Genomic DNA, 17,200 nt, shown 5'->3' with positions numbered 1-17,200 from the left:
ATAAGATATTGATTAATGAAATTCTCATTGTGTCCTTTCAGGTAAAGTGTCTCAATTTCTTACCTGCTTATCATTTCCCCATTAAAATTCAAATCTATTCATTAACTTCGCCAAACCAATCAGACCCCCCAAGAATGATTATACAATGGTGATAGGGAGACTCCAAGTTGGTGCACCTTAATGTTATCCACCGTCCATCTCCATGAAATTTGTGCTTAGATCACTTGATTTCAAACTTCATATCCTGGTTGACTTAAGGGTAGTTAGCATTTTGTAGTTGACTAACGTTGACTGTTATTTTATTTATTTTATTTGTAATAATAGTACTAAGATTGGTCACACACTTTGGCATGTGGGTATTAAATTTGTTTGTCAGATATGTATATGGTGTCCCTATGGTGTAATCAATATTTGATACGTCCTGCTTTTATTGCAGCAGACGGGATAGGTTGCGTGATGCTGCCGGCCCCACAAATTCCTCCTGTGCACCCGTAAAAGAATAGGAAAACTATACATAGATTTTTCTGCCTGTATATCTAAACAGACTGACATTATGCTATTTTAACCATCTATTTTCACCATTGTGGGCAGGTCGTGAAACAAAATAAAGAAGTTCGATTAAATTTTTCTATAAGCATTTCATTCATGTACTGATAGATCATTCCGATTTTTAAGTCTTCGGCTGGTCAGTTATCTTTGAGCTGCAGGTCATGAAACAAAATAGAGAAATTCTTTCACTCTCAAGCCATCCAGCGCAATAGGACGAATAAAATTATAGCTATTAAAGATACTGACGGGGAGTGGCATGAAGGTTTAGAGGACATCCAAGCAGTCTTTACCTCGCATCTTCTCAATACTAGTACTTCTGAGGGCCACAACCCTAATCATACCATTCTTAATCTTTTCCACCAAACTGTTACGCTGGAACAAAATATAGAGCTTTCTAGAATCCCTGATCAGAAAGAGATTAACAGTGCTATTAGTAGTCTTAAGAAAGAAGCGGCCCCGGTCCCCGACGGTTATCCCCCATTCTTTTTTCAATCTAACTAGGACACGGTAAGCCCTAACATTTACAGCTTAGTCCAAGAATTCTTTAGGTCGACTGAGCTTCCTCAAGACACCAATCATACAAATATATGTCTCATCCCTAAAACCACAGCCCCTCAAACTCCAGCTGACTACAGACCCATTAGCCTCCTAAACACCACCTACAAGGTAATAACAAAAATTTTGGCTAATAGATTCAAATCCTCACTTCAAAATATCATCTCCCCTTTTCAAGCTGCATTTATTTCGGGCAGACAAATCTCAGACAATATTATCATGGGTCAGGAAATAATTCATTCTCTCAAGACAATGAAAGGTGCGACGGGCTACTTTGGACTAAAGCTGGACATGTCCAAAGGTTTTGACAGGATTGAATGGAATTTCCTGACGGACATATTGGCGAAGCTGGGGTATTCTGATCATTGGATCAAAATGATTGCCCAATGCGTGACTACTTCCTCAATGGCAGTTTTAGTCAATGGGCGTCCGGGACCTACTTTCTTTCCTTCTAGAGGTGTCAGACAAGGAGACCCCCTCTCCCCATTTCTTTTTACACTCGCTATGGAGGGTCTTAGTCGCCTTCTTAAAGAGGAGCAAGATAGAGATAACTTCAAGGGTTTCATTACTAAGAATCCTAATCTCACTATCTCTCATCTCCTCTTTGCAGATGATTGTATTATTTTTTGTCGCAACTCTCTGGATAATATCCACACCCTCAAAACTATTCATAATGTCTTTTGTAATGCGAGTGGTCAGATGATCAACTACGCAAAATCTAATATTTTCTACTCTAAAAATTCCCACCCAAAATTCAAACGGCTAATCATGCGTTCTCTCAAAGTCAAATATGCTTCCACATCAGATAAATATCTAGGGGCACAATTATTTATTGGCGCTAATAAGAATAAGATCTTCAATGATATTCTCCACAAAATAAAAATGAAATTAGATAAATGGAATCACAGCTTCCTCTCTCAAGCTGGTCGCACTATAGTCATCTCGACAGTAGCAGCGGCCGTACCCCGATACCAAATGCAATGCTTTGCCCTACCCAATGGCACATGCAAGAGCATTTCGACTTTGCAAAAGTCGTTCTGGTGGGGTAAGTCCAAAGGCATATGCACCAAATCTTGGTCTTCCATATGCCTTCCTAAATTCCTTGGTGGCCTTGGAATTCATTCCCCAGAGCTGGATAATCATGCTATGTTAAGCAAATTAGCCTGGAGAATTAAATCGGAGCCGGATTCTATCTGGGTGAAGCTCTTGAAAGCCAAATACTTCAATAACACAAACCTGACCCGGCTAAATCCCATCACTCCTGGATTTGGAAGAATATCACTAAACACCTTAATACCATAGAAAATTATACCATGTGGGAGGTTCATAACGGAAAAAGTATAGATATTTGGACCGATAATTGGATTTCCACTCTTCCTACTATTCCTAATAACCAGAATTCTAGCTTAACAAAAGTTTCTCAGCTTATTGACCAAGGACAATGGAACGAGAACCTTCTTAATAATGAGTTTGATACTGCTACAAAGAATCTTATTTTAACGATCCCGATATCGATCGATAGTGAAGATCAGAGAAAATGGACTCTAACTAAAACAGGTCAATTTAGCGTCAAATCTATGTAACAACACCTGTGCATTAGAATGAATTTTCCCCAACCCCAGTCTCCGAATTGGAATTTTATTTGGTCCATACCGGTTGTTCCTAGAGTTAAACTGTTTCTATGGAAAATTTGTGTTAAAGCCCTCCCTGTCAAGGAGAGGATAGGAAAATATATTGATAATAACCGCACCTGCCCAAACTGTAATGAGATTGAATCCATAGAGCACGCCATACTACATTGCCCCCTAGCAAAAAACATCTGGTTCTACTTTAATATCATATCTGAAAATATAATATCTGTCAAAGACTGGATACTCTCGTGGGAAAGTATTTCCCAAACGGTTTACACGGCCAATAACATTCATTTCGCTACGATTATGTGGAACATATGGAAGACGAGATGCGACCATTGCTTTCAACATGAAATCAATACGCTAGACAAAATTATCTCTATCATTACGACTTTTCCACAAAATCATATTACGAACCACACTAAAATAAAAAAAGAACGAGGAAAATGGAATCCCCCTGAAACGTCCTTCTTGAAAATCAATGTGGACGCATCTTTTATAGACACACACAGTATTATAGGTATAAGTTTAATCATACATGACATCGACTCTAAATTAGTCGAAGCTGTCTCATACATCTCAAGAAGCAGAAACCCGGAGGAAGGTGAAACTATTGCAATTCTCAAAGGAATACAATGGGCAGAATCTCATGAATATAAAAGAATAATTATCGAAAGCGACAACATAAATATCATAAAATATCTCTAGAATGAAAAGAATAACATTCAATGGCAATCCCAAATACATATTAACAGCATACTAGAAATAAAAAGGAGGTTGGAAATAGTAAAATTCTCATATACGAGCAGGAACTTCAATAAAGCAGCAGACAAGTTGGCTAAATGGGCAAGAAAGAAAAACAGATCGAAGGTTTGGAAACATGTACCTTATTTTCTATGTAAATTATATTGTAATAGAACTCTTATTTCTAGCTAATTAATAGATTACCTTTTCAACAAAAAAAAATATAAGAAATTTGCAACTTTTTTTTTTTGATGAAATAAGTAATTTGTAACTTGTTTTAAAAAGGTTTCAAGTTGCGATGACTTACAAAAATACTGCATAAAATATTGGTTTTTTATCAAATAAAATGCAAATTTGGAGAGAGGCTATTAGCACCTGCCCAAAGTGTTGTTAGCCCCCGCCTTCGGTAGACACTCAGTACGGAATGTTTGCCTACTAAGGAGGTACTCGCCCAACCCCAACCCCCACCATTTTTTTTTGTTTTCCTTTCTTCTTGTTCTTGTTATTCTCTTTCTTCTTCTTCATCTCTTTTCCTTCTTCAAATCGTAGTCAACATTTTTTTATGGAAAAAAAGATCTTGTTTCTAAACCCATCGCCATCAATCTTATTTCAGATTAGTCTGTCTGAAACTATTCGATTTGGTCAGTCCGAATGTTCCAAAACCACTATTAAAAATACTTCTGGGAACCCTAATCACGAACTGGTCTCGGACCAATTTGACAGATTTCAGGTTGATTAGTCCGAAACCATTCAGAGTGGCCAGTTTGAAACCATTCGTAGTAGTCAGTCCGAAACCATTCGGAAGGGTCAGTCCGAAATCATTCAGATGGGTCGATCCGTATACAAAATTTTAGCGGGTGCGAACAGGTCTTTGTGGTAAAAAAAGACTCCACCACCGAGAGCTAATAACATTTGAAAGTTTTAACAAAAGAAGAATACAAAGTTTAGATTTTTAACCAAAAAAACTATAACTTGTCTTTTTAACTTAGTGTTGGCTTCTGAATTTGAAAAAATTAAGGTTTAGGGCATCAAAAGTTGAAATAATTTAGTGTTTGGGGTAGGGTGGGAATTATGCGCATGAGCCCGAACACGCCACAGGCACCCGAGTGCAACGAGGACCATAGACGTCCACGACCGTCTCGGGCACAACCCGCCCAACCCACCAAGTTTTGGTGGACGGACATGGGTTAAAACCTCTATCCGCACGCCACCCATGCCCGCACCCACTTAGCATCACTCAATGATAAACAATCATATTAAATCACACTTTTCGGTTGATGAAGCCCAAAAATTCATGTTGCTAAGCCTAGTTGAAATGATAAACTATATGTTTAAGGGCAATCACACAGACCCAATGCATTGCTTTGCAATCGCCCAAGAGAATTCCTAGTGGGTTAGTGAAGTAGTGCTTGACTTTAAAGTAGCAAGGAGTGGGATTAGTTCCTATCATCACAGTCTCATGAGAATTCTTCATTAGTTTTAGTCCCACATTGCTTCTTAAAATTAGGGAAGGTGTTAGGAGACTTCATAAATGGAAAGGAATAAGTGAATTTTTTCAAGTCACGGGCTTACTCGCTACCCGCCGGCCCATACCGAACTTACAGATCCTCTTAATGGGATTGGGCGGGCAATGGACAAGGTAAATTTCAAAATTGCCCGCTCAATTAACCCGCTTACCCTAATGGTGTCCCACCCGATGCTTCAAGTGTACGTGGGTGTCCATAGCCGCCCGTTTCCCACCCCTATTCGGGGGCATCACACGATTTTTGAATAACGAAATAGTTAACTAACGTTAAGAATTGTTGGACGTTGTTACTTTTTAGATTGTAAAGTTAGTCAAACTTAGTCCATTCCCCAAACTCTAAAAAAAAACATTTTCATGCCCAAACTTATATTTGGTTACTTATACTTGTCATATTCGCAAAGTAACTCTATTTAAAAGTATTTTTCTATAATGCTATACATAGACCATACAACCTAAGTTTGGACACATAGACCATACAACATTTTCATGCCCAAACTCATATTTCGTTACTCAAAACCAAACACTAATGAATTTACTTTTGACGAAAACTCTACTAATTGATTGTTAGAACTAAAAGTCGCGGAAGCTATCGAACCTATCCTAGAAATTGATCCGATTATGAAGATTAATCGAAAAGCTAAGTCAAAATCAAATATGCGAACAGAATTTAACGAGGTTCGGCTTTAAAGCCTACGTCCTCGGGCGAACAAGAAATCTTTATTGAAGGATAGATGAAGACGACTCACACAACCCGCAAGTTCGTCCCAAGATGGTACCGTATAGAAATTAACCTCTATACTAAATCTTCGACGACCGAGAAATTAAACACCGCTCAAAACTATGAACAAAATCTCTCTCACTTGCTCTCTCTCTAGCTTTCCCTAAAGAAGAGTTGTTGTTGAGTAGTTGTGTTGATGATAATTACAAGCATCCAGACCCCCTATTTATATATCTTAGTAAGCCGGTGGGATCCCAATTGCCGACTCCAATTTGAACCAAAAAATTGGAAACAATCCAAATTGGAAACCGCCATTAATTACTTTCAAAAACCGCCTACACCCACAAGCAAACCGCCACAAGCAAACCTTAAACCGCCTATGTAAACCTCCTCTCACAATTCTCCACCTCGTACACAATTTGATATACTTCAAATTTTGGACGAACACTAGGATACTCCTTGTAAGATATGTCTTCTTCTTGTAACTTCATCTGACTGCGCCATATGACCATGGCTGCCTACGTACCCTTTTACAGGATCAAGCCTACCGTAGTTCTACCAACCCTTCACATAAAGAAAACCTTGTCGCCATTACGCCCTTTCGGGCAACTTAACACGAGCCAATTTGTAGCAATTCTAGACAATGCTGAAACTTGCTACATGTCACCACTTTAGTTAACATGTCCGCGGGATTCTCATCCGTGTGTACCTTCATGAGAGAAACATCACCTTCCTCTATGACATCTCTGAAGGGGAATAACCTAGTGTATCTCATACACCTAATTGTCTATTAGTGTTGGTAGCGGAATCTCAAACATCATATGTTTAACACTAATTCCAGGATCTATACATGAACATACCAATGAACTAGATTGGAAAGAAGATTACCTCTTAATCGCTTTCCCACGAACTAAATCCCGATCAGTATTCGGAAGATAAGAGCTCCAAGTGTAGCTCCTCTACTTGAGACACCGAATAATGACTTGAACTCCCTCCTTTCAGTCAGCTAGGACCTTCTTGAAGGTTGAGATGAAGAACTCCTTCTTCTTGACTAGATACTTGAGAAAACTCCTTTTCTCTCTCTCTCTCTGAGATGTATATTCTGAAACTCTTTCAGTTAACCCTCTCAGTTGTTGAGAATTCAATCTCTCAAAATTGCCTCTCTCTTTAGGTTGTATAATTAGGTATATATAGAATTCCCTAGAAGAGGTATTAGACTCAAACTAGGATTCCATAAACCTAATTATTAGGCAACACCCAAAATACCCTCCTTTGGGTCACTTAAGTGTGGCCGGCCAACATAGCCCTTTATGGGCTTCCTTGGCCGGCCCACTTAGGGCCTAGCCGGCCATCACATGGCCGGCTTCCCTAAAGCCATTCCGGGCCTCCCTCCTGGGCCCGGACATGTTTATCTCTTTCGGACTTCTCCGAATCTTTCTGGACTTACCAATAACGGATCCAATCCACTTATTTGCCATTATCCATCTAGTCAATTCTCTCCGTTCAAATCATTATTCTGTTGTGTAACCCTTGTAGGATCCGGTCTATGTTAGCCGCGAATCAACTCTTGATTCGACGATCGTAGTTGGCTTCTAGCTAAGCATTACGACCCCTAATTGGACCGGACTAATGATCTTCCGAATAAGGTCATTAAGATCCTAATAGCCAAATTGCACGCATTGCATCCTTGGTCGAAGGACACTCCTTCGGAAGGATACCATTCCTTCAGACTTCAGGCACCATATCCTTCAGTCTCCCACTTGTACTTAGAACAAGTGCAATGCTCGATTCCCATGTTTTTTCGTATCTCATCTGATATGTCATATTTATCAGACTCTCTTGATCCCGAGAACAACTTCCAATCCAAACGATTAACTCTTAATCCGTTTGAGCACGGCCATGCATTTTTCAGTTGTTTCTCATCAAGTGGCCCGGAGATACTTTATCCCGATTTTACTCAGGAAAACATAATCCATTCTTGTACTCCCACTCAATTTCATGTCTATCCTGTCTCCCCCAGTATGCCGCTTTTATAACCACTTTTTACGGATGGCGTTTGACGGTACCAAAGTTCGACAATCCTTCCATAAACTGAGTGAGTACTCATGTTTTGAGGAATCTCTCCAATTTGCTTAAATGAGAGTTATGACATCTTATAACTTCAACTCTTGAAGTACTCTCATTCGGCGGGTTTCCAGTGTATCAACTATACACCCATGAAGTTGACCTTTGAATACTCCTATTCCCATAGCCCAAGAAACAGCGCTATCTTGTCAATCACTCATGCTAGTCTTCATAAGTCATTATTGTCCAACTAATGACCTGGACTAGGGATAGTAGGATGATGTGCTTCCACGTTCACTTAGTAGGGTTTCTTTCATTAGATCACGTATCTAATAAACCTACCTGGAACACTCCATCCTTTTGGACTGTCGTCTAAATTCTAAACCACAATTTAGATGACGAAATAAACCCAGTTTATTTCGGATAACAAGAGTTTGTAAAATTTGAGCACCCGCGTGAACTCCTTCACGTTCTCAATTTTACAAGTCCTTTTAGGATTCTCCTCCTGGATCCTAATTCCTTAGACCCGAGCATCTCATGATCGTTCTAAGGTGACAGTTTAGTTTCCTTTTCACTTCGCTTTGTAATTATCTTGCTTTCGAACTCTTCGTAAGCTGTTATGATATTATCAGTTTTCTCCCACTGAAATTAGTACTTCCCAAGTTCTAATTTTACTTTCTTATCTAGTAGAGTTAAGTAACGACTCCCGGCATGGAAAACTCTTTCCCATCTGTTAGCCCTTCCTAAAAGATTCCTATCTTTATTTTCGGAAGATTACTTTTATGACTTTCTTCAATCTTCTGACTTGTATGGGCGACGACATCTTTTCGTACTCCAAGTACCTTTTAGATGTACGGGTAAACAACAATCATCTCATGATCGTTCTTATGTTTCCTAACATAAGTGTCTCTCCTGTGTTTATCACGGGAGTTGGGTAGAATTTCTCTCCAAGAGAATTTCTTATTCAGACCTCTCCAAAACTCCTTTTGAACGAGTCTTTATCATCTAAGGTCTATCTCCATAGACTTTTGATGCCCATGGTTAATTCACCCTCGTCTTCTTGTCCTTTCTTGTATGTCTCCCACATACAGGACCCCTGAAACAACTCTTGTTTCACTCCCACTTACCTTCTTGTCTCACAAGATTCAACCATTCTTACTCTTATCTCTTTGGATTTCCGATCCAATTTCAGAGTGGTTTCTGCTATAGTTCTTTTGAATCTTCCCAAGACTCATTGGGGTTTATGAGCAACCTTCTTAACTCCTTAAGAAGTTTCTAGGCGATCGTCCCTTGAACCCTTCAAGTCGACATCCCTTGTCACGTAAGACGAGTAACTCTTACTCTCTTTCGTTTTAAGTCGAGTAACTCTTACTCTCTTTTGTTTTAAGGCAAGTAACTCCTTACTTCCTCTTGTTGCTCTTTATCGAATCCCATTCGATTTTTCCTCCCAGTTGTCTTCTTAGAAGGACCCTCCTTTTAATGAAGACACCATCGAGAGCAACAATCTCATTGTGTTCCGATGTTTGGTAGGAAAACCCCGTTCTTCTTCTTGAAGAACCTATGTCTAACACGCTTTAGACATTGGAATAATTGATAATTTTAGAACTCCTTCTAAAACGATGTCCATATCCGGATGGACTCAATTATTCACTATAGCTTTTAGGTTTTTAGTGGTTTGGCAGATACGTATTAGACTTTGTGTTTTGGAAGACCGATGACTATCGAACTCATGATCTCATCATATTCTTTAGTCATCCAGATCCACTTCTCGATTTTGGATTTGTTTCTAAAACTCCTCCACAATCAAGTCTTATGTCCATTCTAATCACACTAATCGCAGACTTTCATGTCCAACATTGTTTTCTACGATTAATTGTACTCTTGTATACTCTTACAAGATTCAGAATGACTAAGTCGGATCGTCCGTTAAAATTTACTTAAAAGTTAGATAGGCTCTTTTAAGAACATCATAAAATATCTCATATTTTATTCACTCCCATAATCTCATTACAGAGTCAATGTTCTCAAAAGAAATAGAAATACTAAAACTACTTTAAAGTATTGCCTATCGAGTCTATGATCCTTCTTGAGCTTTTCCAGCAACTCTTGCCTTCTTCAGCTTTCGACAGGTTCATCTCCTCTTCAATAAATACTCAGCTCCCTCTCGCTCCTGTCATTCATAATGATAAGAGTCTTTTAGGTATCTCATACCTTGAGGAATGTGTATTTAATTGAATAACTTTTAACAATTTTTACCTTGACCGGAACTCCCAGCTCCGCTCTTTCTGTCTTCCAGGAATTTTGGACAGTTTCTTTTCCAATGGCCCGTGCCATCGCAATAGAAACACTTGGAATCAGAATGGGTACTCTTGTTCATGGCAACTTCTTTACCTTTCACTCTACCCGTTTTCTTCCTTTTGAATTTCTGCTTCCCGTCCTTCTTAAATCCCTTTTCTTTATGAACCATTAGAACTTCTTTCTTAGGTTCAGCTATTACAATGTTCTCTTCGGCTGTTTGGAGCATAGCGTGTAGTTCTTCTAGAGATTTGTCCCAGCCATTCATATTATAGTGCATTCTAAATTGATTAAACCCACTATGAAGAGAATGCAAAATAATATCAGTGGCAAAATCTCGGCCATTATCGACTCCCAGTCGATTCAGTTTTTCAAAAAGACTAATCATTTTGAAAACATGTGGCCCTACAGGCTTTCCCTTTTCAAGACGCATATCCAATATCGTCCTTGAAATCTCATACCTCTCCATTCTTGACTTCTTTTGGAACAAATTCCTAAGTTGTCGAATCATGGTGTAGGCATCCATCTCTATGAACTTATCCTGAAGATTAGGTTCCATGGTTGCCAACATGAGGCATGTTATGGGTTCGGACCTCTTCCGAATGTTCCTTTCTTGCTCCCTTTCTTGTTCAGTCGAATCTTCATTGAGAACAGGAATAGGTGTGTCTAACACGTTTGCCTTATGTTCGGATCTTAGGACAAGTCCTAAGTTCCTTTCCCATACCATAAAGTTGTCACCATTCAACTTTTCTTTTTCCAGAAGCCAGCGAATGCTGCTTGAGTCTTTTGTTGTCATAATTAAACTACATGTAAGAAATGCGAAAGTGATTAAACTTGTTATCCTGGCAATTTTCCTAATTTGCCTATATTATTCTACTTTTGTTGTCCCCTTAGAATAATATAATTCCAAGATCCCATTCCTGTGAAGCTAAGCGTACTTTGGCACTGCCCTTAACTTCACCCTCCTGGGTGAGTAACTCCTTACTGATCATATCTCATATGACTCTTGGTTAACGATTTAAACATTAAACCGTCCTTTAGCCTCGAAATCCAAAACCCTTTTGCTGATTCGTTTGAGAATAACCATTTAGACATGTAGACCTCTTCATAGATCTACCCGTATTGTCCCGAGGTAAAAGATGGCACCCTGCTTTGGCATGACCCACCATCGATGAACAAGGGCTCAACAGGTGTCTTAATCTGGGTAGGCTTTACTCAAAATTCTTTTTGGGACTTATTACGTAATTTATCAAGTTGCGTTACTGTGAACTCTTGCATAACCATTCATGATTTATTACGTAAAAGTTTATGTGGGTTTGCGTAATGATTTGTTAAATCTTAGTATTACCTCTTAAAAGATCCCATCTTTTAAGTTTATTTCTTGTTCGCCTATGGTTCGATTGGATTCTTATCCAAGAACCTCTATTGACTACTCCCACTTGAACCATGATCTCATCATTCAGTTCGTCAATAGATTCTAAGACCCTATACTCTAAGTATTATTCGGGCACAACTCCTTGCGCTTAGAACAAAAAACGATAATCCTATCTAAAGGTATACTATTCTACGCAATCACATACATCCATACATACAAAAATATGACAATCATAATAAATAAAGTATGTATCCTAGATTCGTTTCTAGGTTTTGCTATCACATAGCTATTCGTGGGATTTTGTGACATCTCTATGTCTAATGTTTCTAAAGTTTCGTATTCTCAATACTTAAACTAAAACATTACGTTTCTTCCTTAATTGTTTCCAAAACCAAAATAAGGAAAAACTCCGTTCGGGTACTCCTCTAACCCGGGTCTAAGTCGGAAAAATTATGCTCGGAACCGGGAGAAAAGTCTGAAAAACTCCCTTTCAGATCATGGCCCAAAAGGCCCTTGAGTCTCACTCAAAAGAATCTGAGTCAACCCTGGTCAAAGCCCCTTGACTGGTCTCTGGTCAACTCTTGACTCAGCCTGGTCAAGGTCCGGTCCTAGAGACAGCACCTTCCTGCCGTGCTATGTCTCTCGGGCAGACGCGTCCTAGCCCAGCTAGACGCATCTGTCCTAGGACAGACCATAGACATCTCGGGTGAGATGTCTAGGATGCGTCCTGGTCGCGTCCTAGACGCGTCCAGACCATCCGGTTGCTGCATATGCCTCTCGGATGCTTAATCCGAGAGCTGTTGGAACTCCCAGACGCGTCCCCGACGTGTCTGGTCTCGGGACAGCACACGTGCCATCTCGGATTTTTGGTCCGGGATGCACCCGTGCCCCACAGTCGCGTCCCAGACGCTTCTGTGCACAGACGGCTAGGCCATCCCATCTGGGATGCCTTCTGGACGCGTCCAGACGCGTCCTAGACGCTTCTGGATGCTCCGGTCGCATCCGAGTTGCGTCCGGAAGCTTCCAGTCGCATCCGAGATGCTTCTGGTTGCTGCAGACGCATCCTCGATGCATCCGGATGCCTGTCCAGTGTCTCGGTCCTAGACCGAGACTCTAAATAGGTTCCCTCGAGCGCGTCCCAGACGCGTCAGGGATATCCGAGACGCTCCTGTCTCGGAATCCTATTCCGTCTCGGACTGGGATGTCCCAGACGCGTCCCACGCGCTGGGACGTCCGAGACCCGAGAGTCTCGGACTCCTAGTCCGTGTTGGACTGGGATTCCCAGACGCGTCCTAGACGCTCTGGGATGTCCGAGACCCGAGAGTCTCGGACTCCTAGTCCAGCTCGGACTAGGATTCCCGGTCCTTCACGGACTGGGATTTCCAGTCCGTGTCCCTGTCTGTCTCGGACTGTCTGTCCGAGACGTGCTGGTCCGGCCCGGACGCGTCCTGGCCGGTCCGGCCAGTAGGGTTTCCTAATTTTTGGGAAATCCTGCCGTTCCAACTTCTTTTTCTTTTCTTTCTTTCTGTTCCAGCTGCTGTTAGGTACTGTTTTTGATCAATTCATCAACCAATCTTCATGGTTTTGATGATTTTTATCAAAATTCTAAAACCCTAACACTTGTTTATGAAAACTCTTTTCATAAAACTTTGTTTCTAGTGTTTCTAGGCCATGAATCTCATCCAAAACCCTAATTTGATCTCATCAAACTTATGTTTAAATCTCTATTCAAACATTAAAACACTAATATCTAGTTGTTCAAGTATGAATCTAATTCATCTAGTCAAAGATAGTTCATGCAAACGGCTCGTGATGCCACTGAAGGGGAATAACCTAGTGTATCTCATACACCTAATTGTCTATTAGTGTTGGTAGCGGAATCTCAAACATCATATGTTTAACACTAATTCCAGGATCTATACATGAACATACCAATGAACTAGATTGGAAAGAAGATTACCTCTTAATCGCTTTCCCACGAACTAAATCCCGATCAGTATTCGGAAGATAAGAGCTCCAAGTGTAGCTCCTCTACTTGAGACACCGAATAATGACTTGAACTCCCTCCTTTCAGTCAGCTAGGACCTTCTTGAAGGTTGAGATGAAGAACTCCTTCTTCTTGACTAGATACTTGAGAAAACTCCTTTTCTCTCTCTCTCTCTGAGATGTATATTCTGAAACTCTTTCAGTTAACCCTCTCAGTTGTTGAGAATTCAATCTCTCAAAATTGCCTCTCTCTTTAGGTTGTATAATTAGGTATATATAGAATTCCCTAGAAGAGGTATTAGACTCAAACTAGGATTCCATAAACCTAATTATTAGGCAACACCCAAAATACCCTCCTTTGGGTCACTTAAGTGTGGCCGGCCAACATAGCCCTTTATGGGCTTCCTTGGCCGGCCCACTTAGGGCCTAGCCGGCCATCACATGGCCGGCCCTATTGCCTTGGCCGGCCATCACATGGCCGGCTTCCCTAAAGCCATTCCGGGCCTCCCTCCTGGGCCCGGACATGTTTATCTCTTTCGGACTTCTCCGAATCTTTCTGGACTTACCAATAACGGATCCAATCCACTTATTTGCCATTATCCATCTAGTCAATTCTCTCCGTTCAAATCATTATTCTGTTGTGTAACCCTTGTAGGATCCGGTCTATGTTAGCCGCGAATCAACTCTTGATTCGACGATCGTAGTTGGCTTCTAGCTAAGCATTACGACCCCTAATTGGACCGGACTAATGATCTTCCGAATAAGGTCATTAAGATCCTAATAGCCAAATTGCACGCATTGCATCCTTGGTCGAAGGACACTCCTTCGGAAGGATACCATTCCTTCAGACTTCAGGCACCATATCCTTCAATCTCGTACAAAGTGATACCTGACATCGATATGCTTAGTACGAGCATGGTGAACCTGATTCTTCGCCAAGTGGATCGCACTTTGACTATCACACCATACATCCACGCACTCTTGCTTAATCCCTAGATCATCCAGAAGACCCCACAACCACAATGATTCCTTCACACCCTCGGCCATAGCCATATACTCGGCCTCCGTAGTAGATAACGCAACTGTAGATTGTAACATCGATCGCCAACTAACTGGACCACCATGTACCTTAAATACATAACCAGTAGTAGATCGTCTTCTATCGAGATCGCCAACATAATCCGAGTCAACATAACCGCTTACCTGACATGTGTCTCCACCAAAGCACAAACCCGTATCAACAGTACCCTTCAAGTACCTCAAGACCCACTTCACAGCTTCCCAATGTGTCTTCCCCGGGTTTGCCATAAACCTACTAACCACACTGACCGTCTGTGAAATATCCGGACGAGTACACACCATAGCGTACATCAAACTGCCAACTGCACTAGCATACGGTACACGATCCATATGATCCTTCTCCACCGTAGTAGTGGGAGATTGTTTTCCCGAGAGCCTGAAGTGTGGTGCCAAAGGTGTTGACACCGCCTTCGCATTCTGCATCCCAAATCGAGAAACTACTCGTTCGATGTAACCTTTCTGATTCAAGTACAGTTTCTTACTTGATCGCTCTCTCTTAATCTCCATTCCCAGTATCTTCTTTGCAGCGCCCATGTCTTTCATCTCAAACTCTTGACTGAGTTGAGATTTCAACTTATTTATCTCCACCATGCTTCGAGAAGCAATAAGCATGTCATCCACATACAAAAGGAGATAAATAAAGTCACCTTCGCGAAGCTTCTTGATGTATACACAACAATCATAGTCACTTCTGCGAAAACCATGCTTTAGCATGAAAAAATCAAATCGTTTGTACCATTGGCGAGGGGATTGTTTCAATCCGTAAAGAGATTTCCTCAAACGACACACTTGATTTTCTTTGCCCTCAACCTTGTATCCCTCAGGTTGAGCCATATAAATTTCTTCTTCCAAATCTCCGTGCAGGAAGGCGGTTTTAACATCGAGTTGTTCCAGCTCAAGATCACTATGAGCAACAATACTCAATAGCACCCGAATAGAAGTATGTTTCACGACCGGTGAGAAAATCTCATTGTAGTCGACCCCTTCTTTCTGTGCATAACCCTTGGCCATTAGTCTTGCCTTATACCTTGTACCCTTGATCTCGGAAGAATCCTCTTTCTTCTTGTACACCCATTTACAACCAATAACAGACTTACCTTCGGGCAATGGGACAACCTCCCATGTCTGGTTCTTGTGAAGAGACTCCATCTCTTCTTGCATAGCAACCAACCAACTCTCTCTTTCCGCCGCGGTGATAGCTTGTTTGAAGGTGACCGGCTCGTCGTCTTCCACCGAGAGTGCATATTCAACCACATTTGCCTGCCCGTAATGCCTAAGAGGTTTGTCTGACCCTAACCTCTGTACCGGCTTATATAACCGTTTCGGCCTAGTGTGTACCGAAACATCCTGCTGTTGTTGTTGTAAAACTTGTGTACCTTCCCCTTGAACCTCCTCATGATCGGGTTCATCAATTTCCTCATCCTGAGTATTATCCTGATGCTCCACCTGATCATGATTCCTAGAAACCCGTTGGTCTTCGATTTCTACTTCCACTACTTGAGCTTTAGTAGACCCAACATCACCACAACTAGGCACCGTAGCTTTCGCCATAGCTACAATAGATGACTCATCAAACACCACATCTCTGCTGATTACAAACTTCTTGTCTTCCGTACACCATAACCGATAACCCTTGACTCCTGTAGCATATCCTAAGAAAATTGCCTTCTTTGCTCTATTGTCAAGTTTGTTACCTTTAACATGGTAATAGGCCGTACAACCGAAAACCTTAAGTCTCCCGTAATCTGCATGTTCACCTGACCACACCTCGTAAGGTATGCCGCCATCTAAAGAAGAATGTGGAGACCTGTTCACAATATAACAAGCTGTAGCAACAGATTCTGCCCACCATTCTACGCCTAATCTCGAATTGGAGCGCATACATCTAGCCTTCTCAAGTAGTGTACGGTTCAATCTCTCTGCGACTCCATTATGCTGAGGTGTGTTTACTACTGTCCAGTGCCTCACAATGCCTTCCTGATTACAAAACTCCTTGAATGCCCCATCCGTGTACTCGGTCCCATTATCCGACCTTAACGTCTTCAGCTTTCGACCAGTTTTGTTCGCAACCATTGCTTTCCACACCAGGAATGTGTTGAATACCTCATTCTTATGCTTCAGAAAATAAAGCCAGACAAATCTCGAATGATCATCAACGAATGTAACAAAATACCTGGAACCACCCTTGGAAGGTAACTTTGCCGCTCCCCAGACATCGGTGTGTACGTAGTCTAACACCTCTTTGCTCCTGTGCTTGCTTGTAGAGAACGTCACCCTGTGTGCCTTCCCGAACACACAATGCTCACAAAACTCCATGCAAGGCTTCTTCATGTCCTTCAACAAGCCTTTCCCGCACATCAAAGATAGACCCTTTTCTGACATATGCCCAAGGCGCATATGCCAAAGCCTCGTACTAGCCGTTGGATCCCTTCCACTGATTCCTACTGCTACATCTCCCGTAATTGTTGTCCCCAAAAGTTTGTATAAATTACCGTAACGAGTACCTCTCATTACCACCAAAGAACCCTTAACGACTTTTATGGAGCCATTCTCTATAATTATCTTACAGCCGTTCCGCTCCAACACACCAAGGGAAATTAGATTTTTCCGCAAATCGGGTATGTGTCTCACGTCCGTCAATGTTCTCACCACTCCATCGTGCATCTTGATCCGTATTG

This window comes from Eschscholzia californica, unplaced genomic scaffold (genome assembly GCF_041429995.1).
Source record: "Eschscholzia californica isolate CP2 unplaced genomic scaffold, dmEscCali1.0.p SCAF_2, whole genome shotgun sequence".
Taxonomy (NCBI): Eukaryota; Viridiplantae; Streptophyta; class Magnoliopsida; order Ranunculales; family Papaveraceae; genus Eschscholzia; species Eschscholzia californica.
The sequence above is the reverse complement of the archived record's forward strand: the minus strand, read 5'-3'. Positions refer to the sequence as shown.